The following is a 15,169-nucleotide window of genomic DNA, read 5'->3' as shown; positions in this document are numbered from 1 at the left end:
CAAAAAAGCAAAGCCATGAGAAAGCTCGAAGGTAATCCTCACCCTTGAGATCTCCCGCATGAAAAACAAAAAGATATTATAATGCGCTGTTTAGTTTCTCTGAATGAAGAAAATGGTCTTTGCCACAAAAATGAAGTAAGAAATAAAATCCTGCCGGGGCGCCTGGGTGGCTCAGTCGTTAGGCGTCTGCCTTTGGCTCGGATGATCCTGGAGTCCTGGGATCAACCCCAGCATCGGGCTCCCTGCTAGGCAGGAAGCCTGCTTCTCCCTCTCCCATTCCTCCTGCTTGTGTTTCCTCTCTCTCTGTGTCTCTCTCTGTCAAATAAATAAATAAATAATAAAATCTTAAAAAAAAAAAAAGAAAGAAAGGAAATCACGCCTAAGTTAAAATCACATAGATTAGTGTTGCTGTATGCGTGTGAGAGACAGTTTGATGCCCATTTCGTACACATTTATTCAGCAATCCTCTATTCCCTTTATTATCCAAGTACTATCTTAAAAAAATGTTTTTTTCAGAAATGACATTTGCCAACATACTTTTATTAAGGGTCTCCTTGAATAGTTCCTACACGATGTATTTCCCAACTTGCAAACCAGGATCGAACTGCTGCTTTTATTGTAATGATTACTGCTATGTCTTCAGAGTTTACCATTCGTTTGCAAGTAGACATGTGGCTCTAGAATATTTCTAGAACCTGGCACCTGGGTGGCTAAGTCGGTTAAGCATCTGCGTTCAGCTCAGGTCATGATCCTGGGATCCTGGGATCCGGGGATCAGTTCGCATAGGGCTCCCTGCTCAGCAGGGAGTCTGCTCCCCCCTCTCCCTCTGCTGCTCCCCCTGCTTGTGCGCTCTCTCTCTCTGACAAATAAATAAATAAAATCTTCAAAAAATAAAATATTTCTAGGACTGAGAAGTGAATTGACAACGACTGAGGCTCATCCTTGATATAGAATACCAGTCCCCATGTGTTAATTAACAAGTTAGTACCATGGTTTTTTTGTCATCTCTTGTCAAATATATAAACAAGAATAAATACCAAGAGAAACCAGACAGTCAAAGCATTTTCCAAAAGGTAACCCTGGATTTTTTTTTTTTTTTAACCAGGAATGACAAAGGAGATTTGACTGCCAAAAACTAAGCGTAGATGAATAGCATACGTAGTGGGAATTCCTTTTTAATCTTTGGTACCAGGAAGAAGGAGATGGCCAGTCTATACTCTTCCAAGGAAAAAGTTTCATGCTCTTGGTGGGGTATCCCCAGGCTACCTCCTTAAACCAGCCAAAGACAATTCCAGAATTTCCCCAGCATGGACCATTAATAGAAATCACAGCATTCCCCTCTCCTTATATATTTTTTAAGATTTTATTTATTTATTTGACAGACAGAGATCACAAGTAGGCAGAGAGGCAGGCAGAGAGAGAGGGGGAAGCAGGCTCCCTGCTGAGCAGAGAGCCCGATTCGGGGCCTCGATCCCAGGACCCTGGGATCATGACCTGAGCCAAAGGCAGAGGCTTTAACCCACTGAGCCACCCAGGCGCCCCTCCCTCTCGCGGGGCCTCGATCCCAGGACCCTGGGATTATGACCTGAGCCAAAGGCAGAGGCTTTAACCCACTGAGCCACCCAGGCGCCCCTCCCTCTCTTTATATTAAAGCACCATCCCCTTACTGCCTTTCATTCTGAATTTTCAAAGCCAGCATTACACAGAGAATGGCATGTCTTCTATTGTTGCACTTGGCACTGAGAAGGAACAGAAATGACAGCCCCTGACAGTCAGAAGCTTGCCTTACACTCATAATGGGTCTGGGCTACTCCCCTACGAGACATAAATCACCTCACAGAACATCTACCTCAGCCAGTGTCACTCTAGGACCATGATAGAGTGGAAACAAAATAAGGCCCCTCCGTAATTTTGTTTTCTCTCCGTAATTTTGTCTAAGTAGAAATAAAAATAAAGTCACTGTGTCATCTGAAAATACCAAACATTGGTTAAGATGGACTGACTGCCGGTTATTAGCCAAGGGCAACTTTATCCTTGTTTTAAGCTCCCCTCACTACAGGTAAGATTTATTGATTCCCAATTATGGAATAGGCCCTGCTTTCTTAGAGCATCTGACCCAGAGCAAAGCCCTGCCTTCTTTTAGAGTCCCCCTGAAAATTGCCCATTCCAAATCCCAATCCTATAACATATTCTTTTCTTTTAAAAGATTTTTATTTATTTATTTGAGAGAGAGTGAGCCAGCGAGAAAGAGCATGAGCGGCGGGCAGTGGGTGGGGATGGGGGGCGGGGGGCGCGGAGGGAGAAGCAGGCTCTACTGAGCAGGGAGCCCCATGCGGGGCTTGATCCCAGGTCCCTGAGATCGTGAATGACCTCAACCAAAAGCAGACGTTTGACTGACTGAGCCACCCAGGTGCCCCTAACAGGTTCTTTCAAATACGCTTTTACAGAATGAAATGTTCCATCACTCCCTAAAATGTATGTTCTCCCTGTCTGCAGCAGGCAATAAGTCCAACCTGTCTAATTAACTATAGGAGCGTTTGCTTCCCTCATAAACAACAGATACATATTTCTTACAGTTCTGGGGGCTAGAAGTGTGAGCTGGGGTATCAGCACAGTGGAACTTGGGGGACAGCCCTCTTCTGAGTTGTAGACTGCTGACCTCTCACTATATCCTAACATGGCAGAGAGTGGAGCTACAGGTGCATTCCTGATGATCAGTTAGGATGTCCATAATCCTTTAATGCCAACCATAGAATGAGTCTGGAAAGCAATGAATGATAGATTTGGGTCCTCATCTAATTCACCTAGTTGTTATTTTGCACTGTTTAATCCCTTAAGAAGTCAGATGGATTGATTATTTGCTTTATACATTATACACATGCTTAGATTTGGTCAATTTAGTTACGAAAAAATAAAGAATAGGGGTGCTGGGGGCTCAGTCAGTTAAGTGTCCGCCTTCAGCTCAGGTCATGATCTCAGCGTCCTGGGATCGAGTCCCACATCGGGCTCCCTGCTCAGCGGGGAGACTTCTTCTCCTCCTGCCTCCCATTCCCCCTGCTTGAGCTCTCTCCCTCCCCGACAAACAAATAAATCTTAAAAAAAAAAAAAAGAAAAGAAAGAGAATTCCATATTATACTAATAATCAAATGCTACAAAATAAAAGTCATGAGAAGATAATTTTGACCAAAAAAGGCTACTGCTGAGCACTTACTACATGCAAATATTATACTAAGTGCCTTGTACAATTTAGCTCATCTAAAACTCAATAAATAGGCTGTATCTAGGAGTAACAAGTAAAAGTGGTTTAAAAAATGTAGGAAATGTATCATTCACGGTGTCCTCAGTGCTCAGTGACATTATTGGCTCAAGGATGTCAACAAGGATGGATGGCTTTGCTTCCTGTGCTTTCTGAAGCTTTCCTCAGTGTGTCGATGGCATCCTTCTTTTTGCCCACAAGCCGGCTAGAATAGTACTGGGCTTCATGCCACATGAAAGGGGAGAGACAGAAGAAGAGGGAGAGAGAGAATCCCAAGCAGGCTCCAAAACCAACATGGATCCCATTGTGGGGCTCGATCCCATGACCCTGAGATCATGACCTGAGCTTAAATCAAGAGTCAGATGCTTGACCGACTGAGCCACCCAGGTGGTCCTCTAGCTTTAATTTGTATCAGAGAAGAACTGTTGCTCTCATTAAGTGGCACTGCTCAGGACTTGGTCATGTGTCCAGACACCAGCGGCAAGGGGGCAACCAAGAACAGGAGTATGTAGAGTTTTCCGCCTCAGTAATCGGAGGTGGGCTCCATCAGCGAGGGAGGGAGAGGCAGCAGCTGTCAGAAAGGGGCAGCATTGTTCCCAGGTGTTACAATTATCTCCATTTTATAGGGGAGTCACGTTCAAGCTCAAAGAGGTGAAGTAATGGACCCACAGCTACCTGGGTAGATGGTACGTTGCTAAAATTCGAATCGAGCTCTGTAGCATCCCAAAGCCCTCCCTCTTTACGGGCTGGGACGCCATGTCAGATGGACCCAGGTTTGTAGCTCAACTTTGCTTCTTTTCATCGGTGGCTTCAATCATTAATTATTTGATTAATTAATAAATTAATTAAAATTAATTAATTAAAAATAAGTTATTAATTATTTGATTATTAATAAATTATTATTATTGTCCTAACCTACTCCATTGGCTGTGGTGAAGAGTAAGTAGATGATATACAAAGTACTGAGCACAGTGCCTGGCCCTGTCATCATCACCGTCTTCATCATCAGTCATCAGCATTATTACCACAGTACACTAAGGATGCCACTCTCTAGCTGAAACTTCCAGGTGGTTGTTCAGTCCAAGAGCTCCTCTTCCATCCTCCCCAGTACCTGGTACATGGCATTTCCTCTGTTACTGTGGCCATACTTCTCCTTGACTTATGTCTTCCACTCATAGGAATGGTCCTTGAGAACAGAGACCACATCTTCCTTATCTTTCTATTTTCAGCCTCTTGCACAATGTTTGGCATGTGGTATGTGCTCAGTAAAAGATTCTGAATGGCGGTAAGGGTAGGAATAGCCCTCTATGACAGTTCGGAAGGAGGAGTCCTATTTCTCAATCTGAGAAAAATCAGCACTTCCCAGAAAAATATGTGATCACAAATATCCGGGGACATCTAAATGAGAGGCTCAGCACTGAATGGAACTGCATATGTTCAGAGAAAAAAATTTTTTTGAAGATTTTATTCATTTATTTGAGAGAGAGAGATAGCAAGAGAAAGCAGGAGCAAGGAGAAGAAGAAGAAGCAGGCTTACCTGGAGCAGGGAGCTGACACGGGGCTCGATCCCAGGACCTGGGATCATGACCTGAGCTGAAGGCAGACACTTAACCAACTGAGCCACCCAGGCGCCCCTTTTTTTGTTCAGAGAAAATTTGTATCCTCCCAAATCCACAAACGGAAAGGCTGCTAGTATATAAGTCTTCTTTCAATTCAAACCTTGATGTATGTTCGTTGATTAAAATTTATAGTGGTGTGTCTACAAAATTTCAGCTCAAAGAAGTCATTCAAGTGTCCAGAAAAAAAACATATATATCATAAATTTGAAATTCTTAGAAAAATTAGGAAGAACATTTAGAAACTCGGCAGTAAAATACTTTGAGACTAAGAGGAAAATGCATTCTAGAACTATTTCAAATAAAACCAAACTTAAGAGAAATGTTCATTTCTGAACGTTGCATTCCAGTTCTCGTGTTTCCCTGTCATCTGAGGACAGTAACTGTAATTCCTCAGCACAAGACGTGGAACCCACAGTGTACAGCACTCACCCCGAGAGTAGAGAGATGCACTGTGGGACACGGATGCTGCTCTGCGTGTGAGAGATTTCAGAGGTAGTGAAAATCAGGCAGCCATCCTGCCATCCTCCCCTGCTCAAAATCCCCCTCAAAAGCACAGCTTTAGCTTCTTTTTCCTCTTGTTGACTTGTGGATGGTTAAAATTTTTCTTTGGACAATAAAACACTAACTATAATTGATTTCTCGGGGCGCCTGGGTGGCTCAGTGCATTAAGCGTCTGCCTTCGGCTCAGATCATGATCCCAGGGTCCTGGGATCAAGTCCTGCATTGGGCTCCCTGCTCAGCGGGGAGTCTCTTTGTCCCTCTCTCTCCCTCTGCTGCTCCCCCTACTTGTGCTCTCTCTGTCAAATAGATAAATAAAATCCTTTTAAAAAGTAACTGATTTCTCTTTCTTTGTTGTTTTGGTTTGTAACAAACACATGGTCAAGCTACTGGCAAATAAAATTGTTGAATGGCTATTCTTCATTTTAATTATGCACATTTACTTTTACTAGAGTGTTTCCTGGGAAAAAACTTTTTCCTGCCAGCCACCCTATTTAAAGCTATGATTTATACATATCAGTCATTAATTAATGGCACCATGATTTCAATAAGATTTCCTTCAGGCAGGGCAGGTCTATCATAAATAATACGGAGGGACATTAGCATTTGTAGGCTGCTCCGACTTCAGAAAATATTTCAATCACCAATACACCTCCTATGACCGTTATCCACTGCAACCTTGTGACGCATGCAGATTGTAAGATCTCCACGTACAATTACATCATGTATAAAAGTCTATTGCTTCCTAGAAAAAAGTTGGAAAATACAACAACAAAACACCAAGAAAAAATTAAAATTGCCCACCATCCAACCTTGTAGGTGGCTCATGCTAACATTTTGGTTTACTAAACTCTTGTCTTTTTTCAAAGTATATATAATACATACTCAGTCAACTTTTTTCCCCCTACAGTCAACTTTTAAAGCAAATTAGGGCCATACTAAATATACGTTGGTTTCTTGCTTTTTCACTTAAGCTTATAACTGGGATTTTTATGTTAATAAATATTTATGAGAAGAAAAAATTTTGAGTCGTGGAATGGTACTTCAAGACAAGAATTACCATAATTTAATCAAATCTCTACTGCTGTACATTTACATAATTTGCAATTTTTGTTATTACAAAAATACTATAATAAATCTTTTTATACCCAGTATACACAATGTTTTCTATAGATCTCTAATAATTTGCTTGCTTTGGAACATAATTACTAGAAAGGGCATTTTTGAGTTTTTTAATACATATATTTATTGCTTTTTATTAATTTTCTTTTTTAGAGAGAGAACGAGTGAGCTAGGGGAGAGGGGGAAGGGAGAAAATCTTAAGCAGGCTCTGAGCTCAATACAGGCTTTGATCTCAACACAGAGTTTGATCTCATGACCCTGAGATCATAACCTGAACCAAAAATCAAGTTGGACACTTAACCGACTGAGCCACCCAGGCACCTCTTAATTCATATTTTTAAATTTAAAGCGATTACTATTAATTTTAGAGACATAATCACAAAACACGGATTTAAAAAGTTTTTCCCAAGTCCTAAAGGCAAAATTTTTGGTGCACCAGTCCAAGACCTGTTTTAAACTCTGACATATACAATGTACACAAAACCTTGGTTGGCGTTTTTGTTAAAAGTTCCCAGGATGGCACATCCATGTTGCTTCTTTTTGTTGTTGTTTTTAAGGGCTTTTTAAATTATTATTCATCTATTTGACAGAGAGAGAATAAGTGAGGGAGAGAACACAAGCAGGGGCTTGGGCAGAGGGCAAGGGAGAAGCAGACTTCCTGATGAGCAGGGAGCCCAGTGTGGGACTCGATCCCAGGACCCTGGAATCATGACCTGAGCTGAAGGCAGCCGCTCCATGACTGACCCACCCAGGCACCCATCATGTTACTCTTTGGCATAAAATGTTCTTTAAGGGGAAGACACCCATCTTCGAGATATCAAATATCCTTAAACTAAGCTATAAATATAATGTGGTCCTCATAAAAGTAACAAAAGGACTTTTGCAGGATTATAAGCATATTTTAACATTAATCTATTAAAACTAATGTTTTAAGAGTAAACATGCAAGTAGAGGAGAAGAAAATTCTGAAAATGAGCATTTCTCAGATGCTAAAGCATATTATAAACTGACAATGATTGGAACAGTGAGACGAGTAGGTGTGAATAAATGGACAGATTAACGGAAAACACTATGGAGTCTAGGAAGAGGCCCAAAATACATCCATGAACACTTACAAGGTGAAGGGATGGCATTTAAAACTATCCGAGAGGGTGGGGGCACTTGGCTGGCTCAGTTGGTGGAGTGCGTGACTCTTGACCTCAGGGCTGTAGGTTCAAGCCCCAAGTTGGGTGTAGAGGTGACTTAAAAATAAAAATCTTAAAAATATAAATGAAAAATCAAAATAAATAAAACTATTGGGGAGAGACAGAGGATCACAAAAGGATGTTTAGAGCAACTAGAATAAAAGTTATTACACCAACTTCACGCCTGACACCAAAATAAATTCCACATGGGTCAAAGACTTCAATGTGGATGATAAACCCATAAAGAGGCTAGACAAAACCAGATGATAATGTTATTTTATTTATTCATTTCTTAAAGATCTTATTTTTACGTCATCTCTGCACCCAACATGGGGCTCGAACTTACAACCCCGAAATCAAGAATCACATGCTTTTCTGGCCAGATGCCAAAGGAAGATAATTTTAATTTTAATATCTTCACATGGGGGAGAGCTTCCTAAAAATGAAAACAAACAAACAAACAAACAAACCCTAGGGAAAGAAAACTCAGGAAAAAAATAAAGGAATAAATAAGGGAAAAAATTGATGAATTCTATCACTTACAAATAAAAAATGTTTACATGGGGAAAAAAACTACCCAAAGCAAAGTCAAAACTACACTGAGAAAAATATTTTCAACTTCAATCACAGACAAGGGCTAACTTATCCAACACATAAAGAGCTTATACAAAGCCATATGAAAGACCAATAATCCAAGAGAAATGTGGGCAAAGAGTGTACACAGTTCACAAAAAATGGAACACCCAGACTCTTACCCATGTTTTCTTTCTTAAAAAACACAATTAAGGGGCACCTGGGTGGCTCAGTGGGTTAAAGCCTCTGCCTTTGGCTCAGGTCATGATCCCAAGGTCCTGGAATTGAGTCCCACATCGGGCTCTCTGCTCAGCAGGGAGCCTGCTTCCTCCTCTCTCTCTGCCTGCCTCTCTGCCAACTTGTGATCTCTGTCTGTCAAATGAATAAATAAAAATCTTAAAAAACAAACAAACAAACAAACACAATTAACACTTCAGGATAAGATAGTACTTTTGAGATCTACTTTTTTTTTAAACTGATTAGATGGGCAAAGATCACAAAGTTTCCTGACCCTCTCAGAAGGACCTGGGGAACAGACCCTCTCATATAACGTTGGTGGGAATGTAAGTTGATGCAGCTTTCATGAAGAGAACTTTGGCAGCATCTATTAAAATTTCACACACACATGCTCATTAACTCATTAACTCAGCAAGCCTACTACTATGCTTTTATCTTACTGATATACCCATTCGTACATGTGCAAAATTTCACAGGTATAAGGTTATCATAGGAGCATGAGAAGAGCAAGAGACTGGAAACAATCTAAAAGCTCATAAATAGGGGGCGCCTGGGTGGCTCAGTGGTTAAAGCCTCTGCCTTCGGCTCGGGTCATGATCCCAGGGTCCTGGGATCGAGCCCCGCATCGGGCTCTCTGCTCAGCGGGGAGCCTGCTTCCTCCTCTCTCTCTCTGCCTGCCTCTCCACCTACTTGTGATTTCTGTCAAATAAATAAATAAAATCTTAAACAAAAAATAAAAGCTCATAAATAGGAACTGGCTTAAATAAACTCTGATCCATTGAAACAATGAAATATTAGATAGTCGACAAAAAGAATGAAACGCGGAAGCTCTTCCTGTATCGATAAAGGGATAGCTTCTGAGATGGACTGATTGACAGCTATGGATAGGTACATGTGTAATATATCCAGTGATGTACACGTGTTAATGGTGTATGCATAGCATACCTTTGGGAGAACTCACACGGGGCTGGAGTTGGTTAATATTAGTTGGCTTCAAGAATAGAAACGAGGGGCACCTGGGTGGCTCAGTGGGTTAAAGCCTCTGCCTTCGGCTCAGGTCATGATCTCAGGGTCCTGGGTTCGAGCCCCGCATCGGGCTTTCTGCTCAGCAGAGAGCCTGCTTCCTCCTCTCTCTCTTCCTGCCTCTCTGCCTACTTGTGATCTCTGTCAAATAAATAAATAAAATCTTTAAAAAAAAAAGAATGGAAATGAGATTGCTTCACTCTACTCTTTGAATTTTGAAACATCTGAACGTATTATCTGTTTATAAAATTAAATGGAACGAAACTAAACTTTTTAAGTAAAGTAGGTCTCCGTGACCACAGAAAATAGCTTGGGTCCTAATAAGGCAGACCGAAGAATGATCTTGGCAAAAGGAAAATGATGTTCCCCTAAGTCCCCGACTGTCGGGCAGTCTGACTTATCCATTGACCATCTTTATGAGCAATGCTTGAATATCCCTGGCAGCTGGGGCAGGTGCAGAGTTACTCCCACATTCTTCTCCTGGTCACTAGCACTGCAGACCCTACTATAACACGTTCGCCTGACCCATGGATGAAGGGCTGGGAGCCTTCCAGGCCTTCAGCAAATATAAAATCCAGTGAAACAAAGTAGGTATTAGAGTCCCTGGGGCCAGCGACTACCGATCCTCCTTGTCACCTCCCACTTTAGGGCACAGCCCCTAGGTTCTTTCCCTTGGCTTCGATCCAATGAATGGATATTGGGACAGCATCAGCCACCAGACATGGCAGCCGGCATGAGGCCCCCAATGAGGGGAAGGCATCTTTTTTTTGCACTTGACATTTTTTTTTTTTTTAAGTTAAAAGCAATAAATCTGTTCTTGTTTAAGTGGCAGATGGATTGTTCCTTGGTTTTTTGGCAAAGTTTTCAGAGAAAAGTGAACCCATATGGTCTGGAAGGGGGTGGGGATAGGGCAACAACAAAGATCTGGAGCTAACTGCTTAATCACTTAGCAGTCGGCCAGAAGTCATGGGCCGGATCGGGACGAAAGTGACTTCCTGGAATGCCTCACCCTGTGTCCAGCGTTTTACCCGGGTTGACTCATTTACTTTCCACAGCAGCTCTAAAACATGAACTTAGATGATGTGGCCTCACGGGCTGACCTGTCATCAAAATACATGGCATTCTAGGTCGTAGGAATTTTATCTGTAGTACCATTTACTCATGAAAAATAATTGGCGTTACAACGAGACCCTCTTGAAACTCACAGATCAGAGTGTACGTGAACGTCTGTGTTTGCTCCCCGAGTTGATGTTTTGTGACACGGCAGAACCACCCTGTCTTCCTAAAGGGACACAGAAACAACCCACAGTTAGACGTTCCCTGAAATAAGCATGAGGCCCACTTATCCTGGTCCTCTCCTCCTTCTTCTTTCCTCTCAATCAGTGTTCCATTTACCATCGGTTACCTCTAGCGCGCGCAAAGAAAACCAACGAGGCAAAGCGACACGAAACAGGGTCCTAAGCAGAACTGAGGACTAAAGTTCAGCCTCGTGAAGACAGAAGACTGAGAAACATTAGGAGAGACGGCTCCGTGGAGTCAGGACACGTATTTTCCTGACTCCCAGGCGTGAGTTATTCACAGTAGGCAAAGACGACTAAAAATAGGGCAACCTCACGGCACACAGACACCAGGGTTTAACTTAGAAATTGCTATTTTTTTTCCTTTTTTCTTTGCAGCACTGACCTCTCTCCTAAGATTCTCCCACCGTGAAAAAGCAGGCAGAGCCGCTGAGAAACAGCATTCCAGAGCCTAACCACCACCAGGCTTTGGAGCCAGACCATGGGACAGTCTAAGGACTCCATCGTCTTCCAGCCTGTGAGCCTGGGACTTAGGACTTAGTCCAGCCTCAGTTTCCTGGGACTCACATTGCACACGATCTGACCAGGCATTTAGAAACTACAGAATATCGCACATAATGTCAGTTCAGTGCCTGAGACCGTAGGTGATAAAAAATGAAACCTATTATTAGCAGATCTTTTTCTAAACTGTCAAGTCTTTCTCTCTCTGTTTTTCATTCCTCAAATCATTGTTGCTTAAGGAAGTTCCTATAGCATTGAACACGACTGCAGGTGTTTGCTAACTGAAAAACAAAACGATTCTTAGCTATTTCCAACACACAGGAGAACACAGAAAATAACATACCGGCACCTGTGTATGTATCCGTTAAGAAAGAGTGCCACCTTGTGTGTTTTAAGACTTTATATACACGGTTATCAGATGGTCTATATTATTTTATAGTTTGCTGCACCCTCCGCAGCACTGTGTTTTGGGGACTTAACCCAAGTTGGTATATACAGCTTTGCTATTTTAAATGCTCTAAAGTCATCAGTTGTAGGTACCCACCATGATAGATCTCTGAATGCTTCCACCGTTGGGAGACTTTGATTGCTTCCAGTCTTTCATTAGTAAAAGAACATTGCAACAGACATCCTTCTTATACGTCTTTCTTTCAATACTTGTGGGAGACTTTCTCTAGGGTACAACTCTACAGCTCCAGGAGAAAAATCGCCTGATTCACGAGATCGCCCCATTTTCAACCTCACTCAGTACTGCCAAGCTGTGTTCCAAACGGCTACAGCATTTTATTGTTGCAGTTTGTGGGGAGGTGGTGGGTGCGTGGGTGGGTTTGTTTGCTCTTCATTCTTTACTGAGCTGTATCTTATACACCATAAAACCTACCCATGTAAAGTGTACAATTCAGCAGCCTTCGTGTATTTGCACAATTGTGCAACCAACATCACAAGATAATTTCGCATTCATGTTTTTATTTATAATAGAGGGAAGAAATCTGGCCAACGTGGCCACAAAATCCCCTAGGAGGAGCTAGTTGGTGGAGATTTCCTTGTTTTAAACCTGCTGTTTGAGGAGGTAGCTGGCAAAAACTTTCCTAATTAGATTATGCAAAAGGAAAAAAAAAAAAGAAGAAACCACCTCGTTAAATGCAGGTTCCTGTTACTTGCTAAAAAAAGCATTCCTATTTATTCACCTCGAGTAAAGTGACTCAGAGCGAACTCTATTTGAAGACAAGGAGAGGAGTGAGACTCCAAATGAAGGCGTTATTCACCACCCCCCACCCGCCCCCCCAACGAATCTTGCTCATGCCAGAAAGGGAAGGAGGTGTGAACGGAGTACGGATGTTGGAGTAAACAGTTGTGAAAGCCAGTTCACTGGCAAAGGGAGCATCTCTTATTTCTCCCCACAGCTTCACTTGTTGGGCTTTGGATCAAGTAATTTTCAGGCCTCTGAGTTACTCATTAATGGCACGTTCAAGTAAGTACCCTTTACTCCAACTCTTTAACTTCATGTATTAATGTGGATCGCCAATTAGGACTTAGACTACACATTTCAGAATATTGTTCTTGGGGCGCCTGGGTGGCTCAGTGGGTTAAAGCCTCTGCCTTCGGCTCAGGTTGTGGTCCCAGGGTCCTGGGATCGAGCCCCATATCGGGTTCTCTGCTCAGCAGGGAGCCTGCTTCCTCTTCTCTCTCTGCCTGTCTCTCTGCCTACTTGTGATCTCCGTTTGTCAAATAAATAAATATTAAAAAAAAAAAAAGAATATTGTTCTTAGGCAGCTGTGGAAAGTTCAAAAATCGAAAGCATCTCTCCGCTCGGAGGCAACTCTCAAGAAACCTCGGGTTCAAGGACAACGTTTCCATTCTCTTCTGCTAGTTCATTCCTGTCTGTCCCTGGCTTAAGGAAGTCCATTTTCAGAGGCTCTGGTTTCACTCTGTCAAGGGTGTGGCAGCTTTCTGAAATTTCCTGCTTGCCCTTTGGACCTTCCCGCAAGTACAGCAGGAGAGTCACGTAACTGGGACGTTCTGGACAGCCCAGCAGCAGGTGGCAGGCCAGGCTACATGCAGGAGGAGACGCAGGGATACAGGGACCCGCTGCCAGGGGGCCGCTGTGACCGCGGCTTCTCCCACGCCCTACCTGGGCCAGCCCCACCCCAGTAGTGGCCCCACAGACTTTACCTGAAGTCGGAAGGAGCTGGACTCCACTGTGAATTGCAACTTGGGGTTTCTGGACCTGCACCAAGCCAATGTCCCCACAGTGGCCGTTTATGCTGAACCACCGTATGTCCTCGGCAGCTCCGGGTCCCAGCTCAGACTTGTCTCTGATGAGTCTGTGAAAATCACCGCAGTGTCCTGTGCGGAGGGAGGTGGTGTGGCGAAATCACCAATCGCATGAGAATTTAGTCTTTACTATTGGGGGATTAAGTGACTCGGTGTTTTCAGACTTTGTCACAGTGCCCACCGTCAGCAGCCAGCTTCAGTCCTCTCGGAAGTGGTCCTAAGTCCTGTTAACTAGTTGGATGGATCCCTTGCCAATGCACAGAGGCCGGGGGCCCTTGGGAGAGGTCAGGAAGGTGCCCACCCCAAGGCTCTGTACAAATGAAGGACTCAAGAGGGGAACAGTTCTGACCCGAACGGCAAGGCACTGAGGCCAGCCAGCAGCCTTGAGCTCAGGGTAGAAATCCCTGGGCAGGACAGGAAGGAGCAAAGCAGAGGACTGTGTCATTTGCTCACCACCCTATCCACCCACCCCGAGGGAGAAGAGTCTAAGCTTCACCCAGCCAGTACTCCCAAAGGAGGCAAAACTGGAGTTCCTGAGTCCCAGAAGGGAGCGGAGGTGAGTGGGTGACCCACCTCAAATTCAAATGTATAGAAACGGTGGGTATTCATCCTTTCTGATGGCTGAGTCAGATCCCATTGTTTGCATCAACATGGATGGAACTGGAGGGGATTATGCTCAGTGGAGTCAAGCAGAGAAACACAATTATCATATGGTTTCACTTATCTGTGGAACATAAGGAACAGCATGGAGGACAAAAGGAAGGAAGGAAAAAATGAAGGAGGGGGGAATCAGAAGGGGAGATGAACTGTGAGAGACTGTGGACTCCAGGAAACAGACTGAGGGTTTCAGAGGGGAGGGTTGTGGGGGAAAGGGTTAGCCCAGTGATGGGCATTAGGGAAGGCACAGATTGCATGGAGCACTGGGTGTTATATGCAAACAATGACTCATGGAACACTGCATTAAACATTGATGACAGACTGTATGGTGACTAACATAATAATAATAATAATAAAGTGTATAGGAAACATATCGGCCTCTTCTGAGTGTTAGAAGCAACAGAACACAGGGTAGGAGGTGTGCCCTGGGTCCTTGCCCTGAACTGGCTTCCAGGCTGGCATTCCCAGACCCCGCTTTGCTGCTCTTGGAGCAGATGGCCCTACTCCTCCCACCTGCTATGGTCATGGGGCCCCCAACTCTGGCCTCCTGCCGGGCACCAGCCTGTCCACAGGCTCGACCACCATCGATAGCTCACACACTCCTGCCTTCTGGGGCTCCTCAGGGTTTGGGATGGGATCTGTAGTGCATGTTGTGGAGACAAGGCTGGTTTTCTTTCTTTACAATCTGCTCCCTAAGAGTTCCCAGGGTTCCAGAAGTAGGGTTGCAGGCAATCCTATTTGCCCTCTCCCTGCCCCCCCATCTTACTGTAGTAGCATGGCTGAGCAGGAGGTCCCTCCCCTGCACCCCATGTGCTTTATTTCATTCAATCCTCAAAATAATCCCACCAGCCAGGGATTCTTAGCTCTGTTTTTGGATGAGGACACAGAGACCCAGGAAGGTGAGGGGTCTCGCTTAAGATCACAATC

Source organism: Lutra lutra, chromosome 5 (genome assembly GCF_902655055.1).
Source record: "Lutra lutra chromosome 5, mLutLut1.2, whole genome shotgun sequence".
NCBI lineage: Eukaryota > Metazoa > Chordata > Mammalia > Carnivora > Mustelidae > Lutra > Lutra lutra.
The sequence above is the reverse complement of the archived record's forward strand: the minus strand, read 5'-3'. Positions refer to the sequence as shown.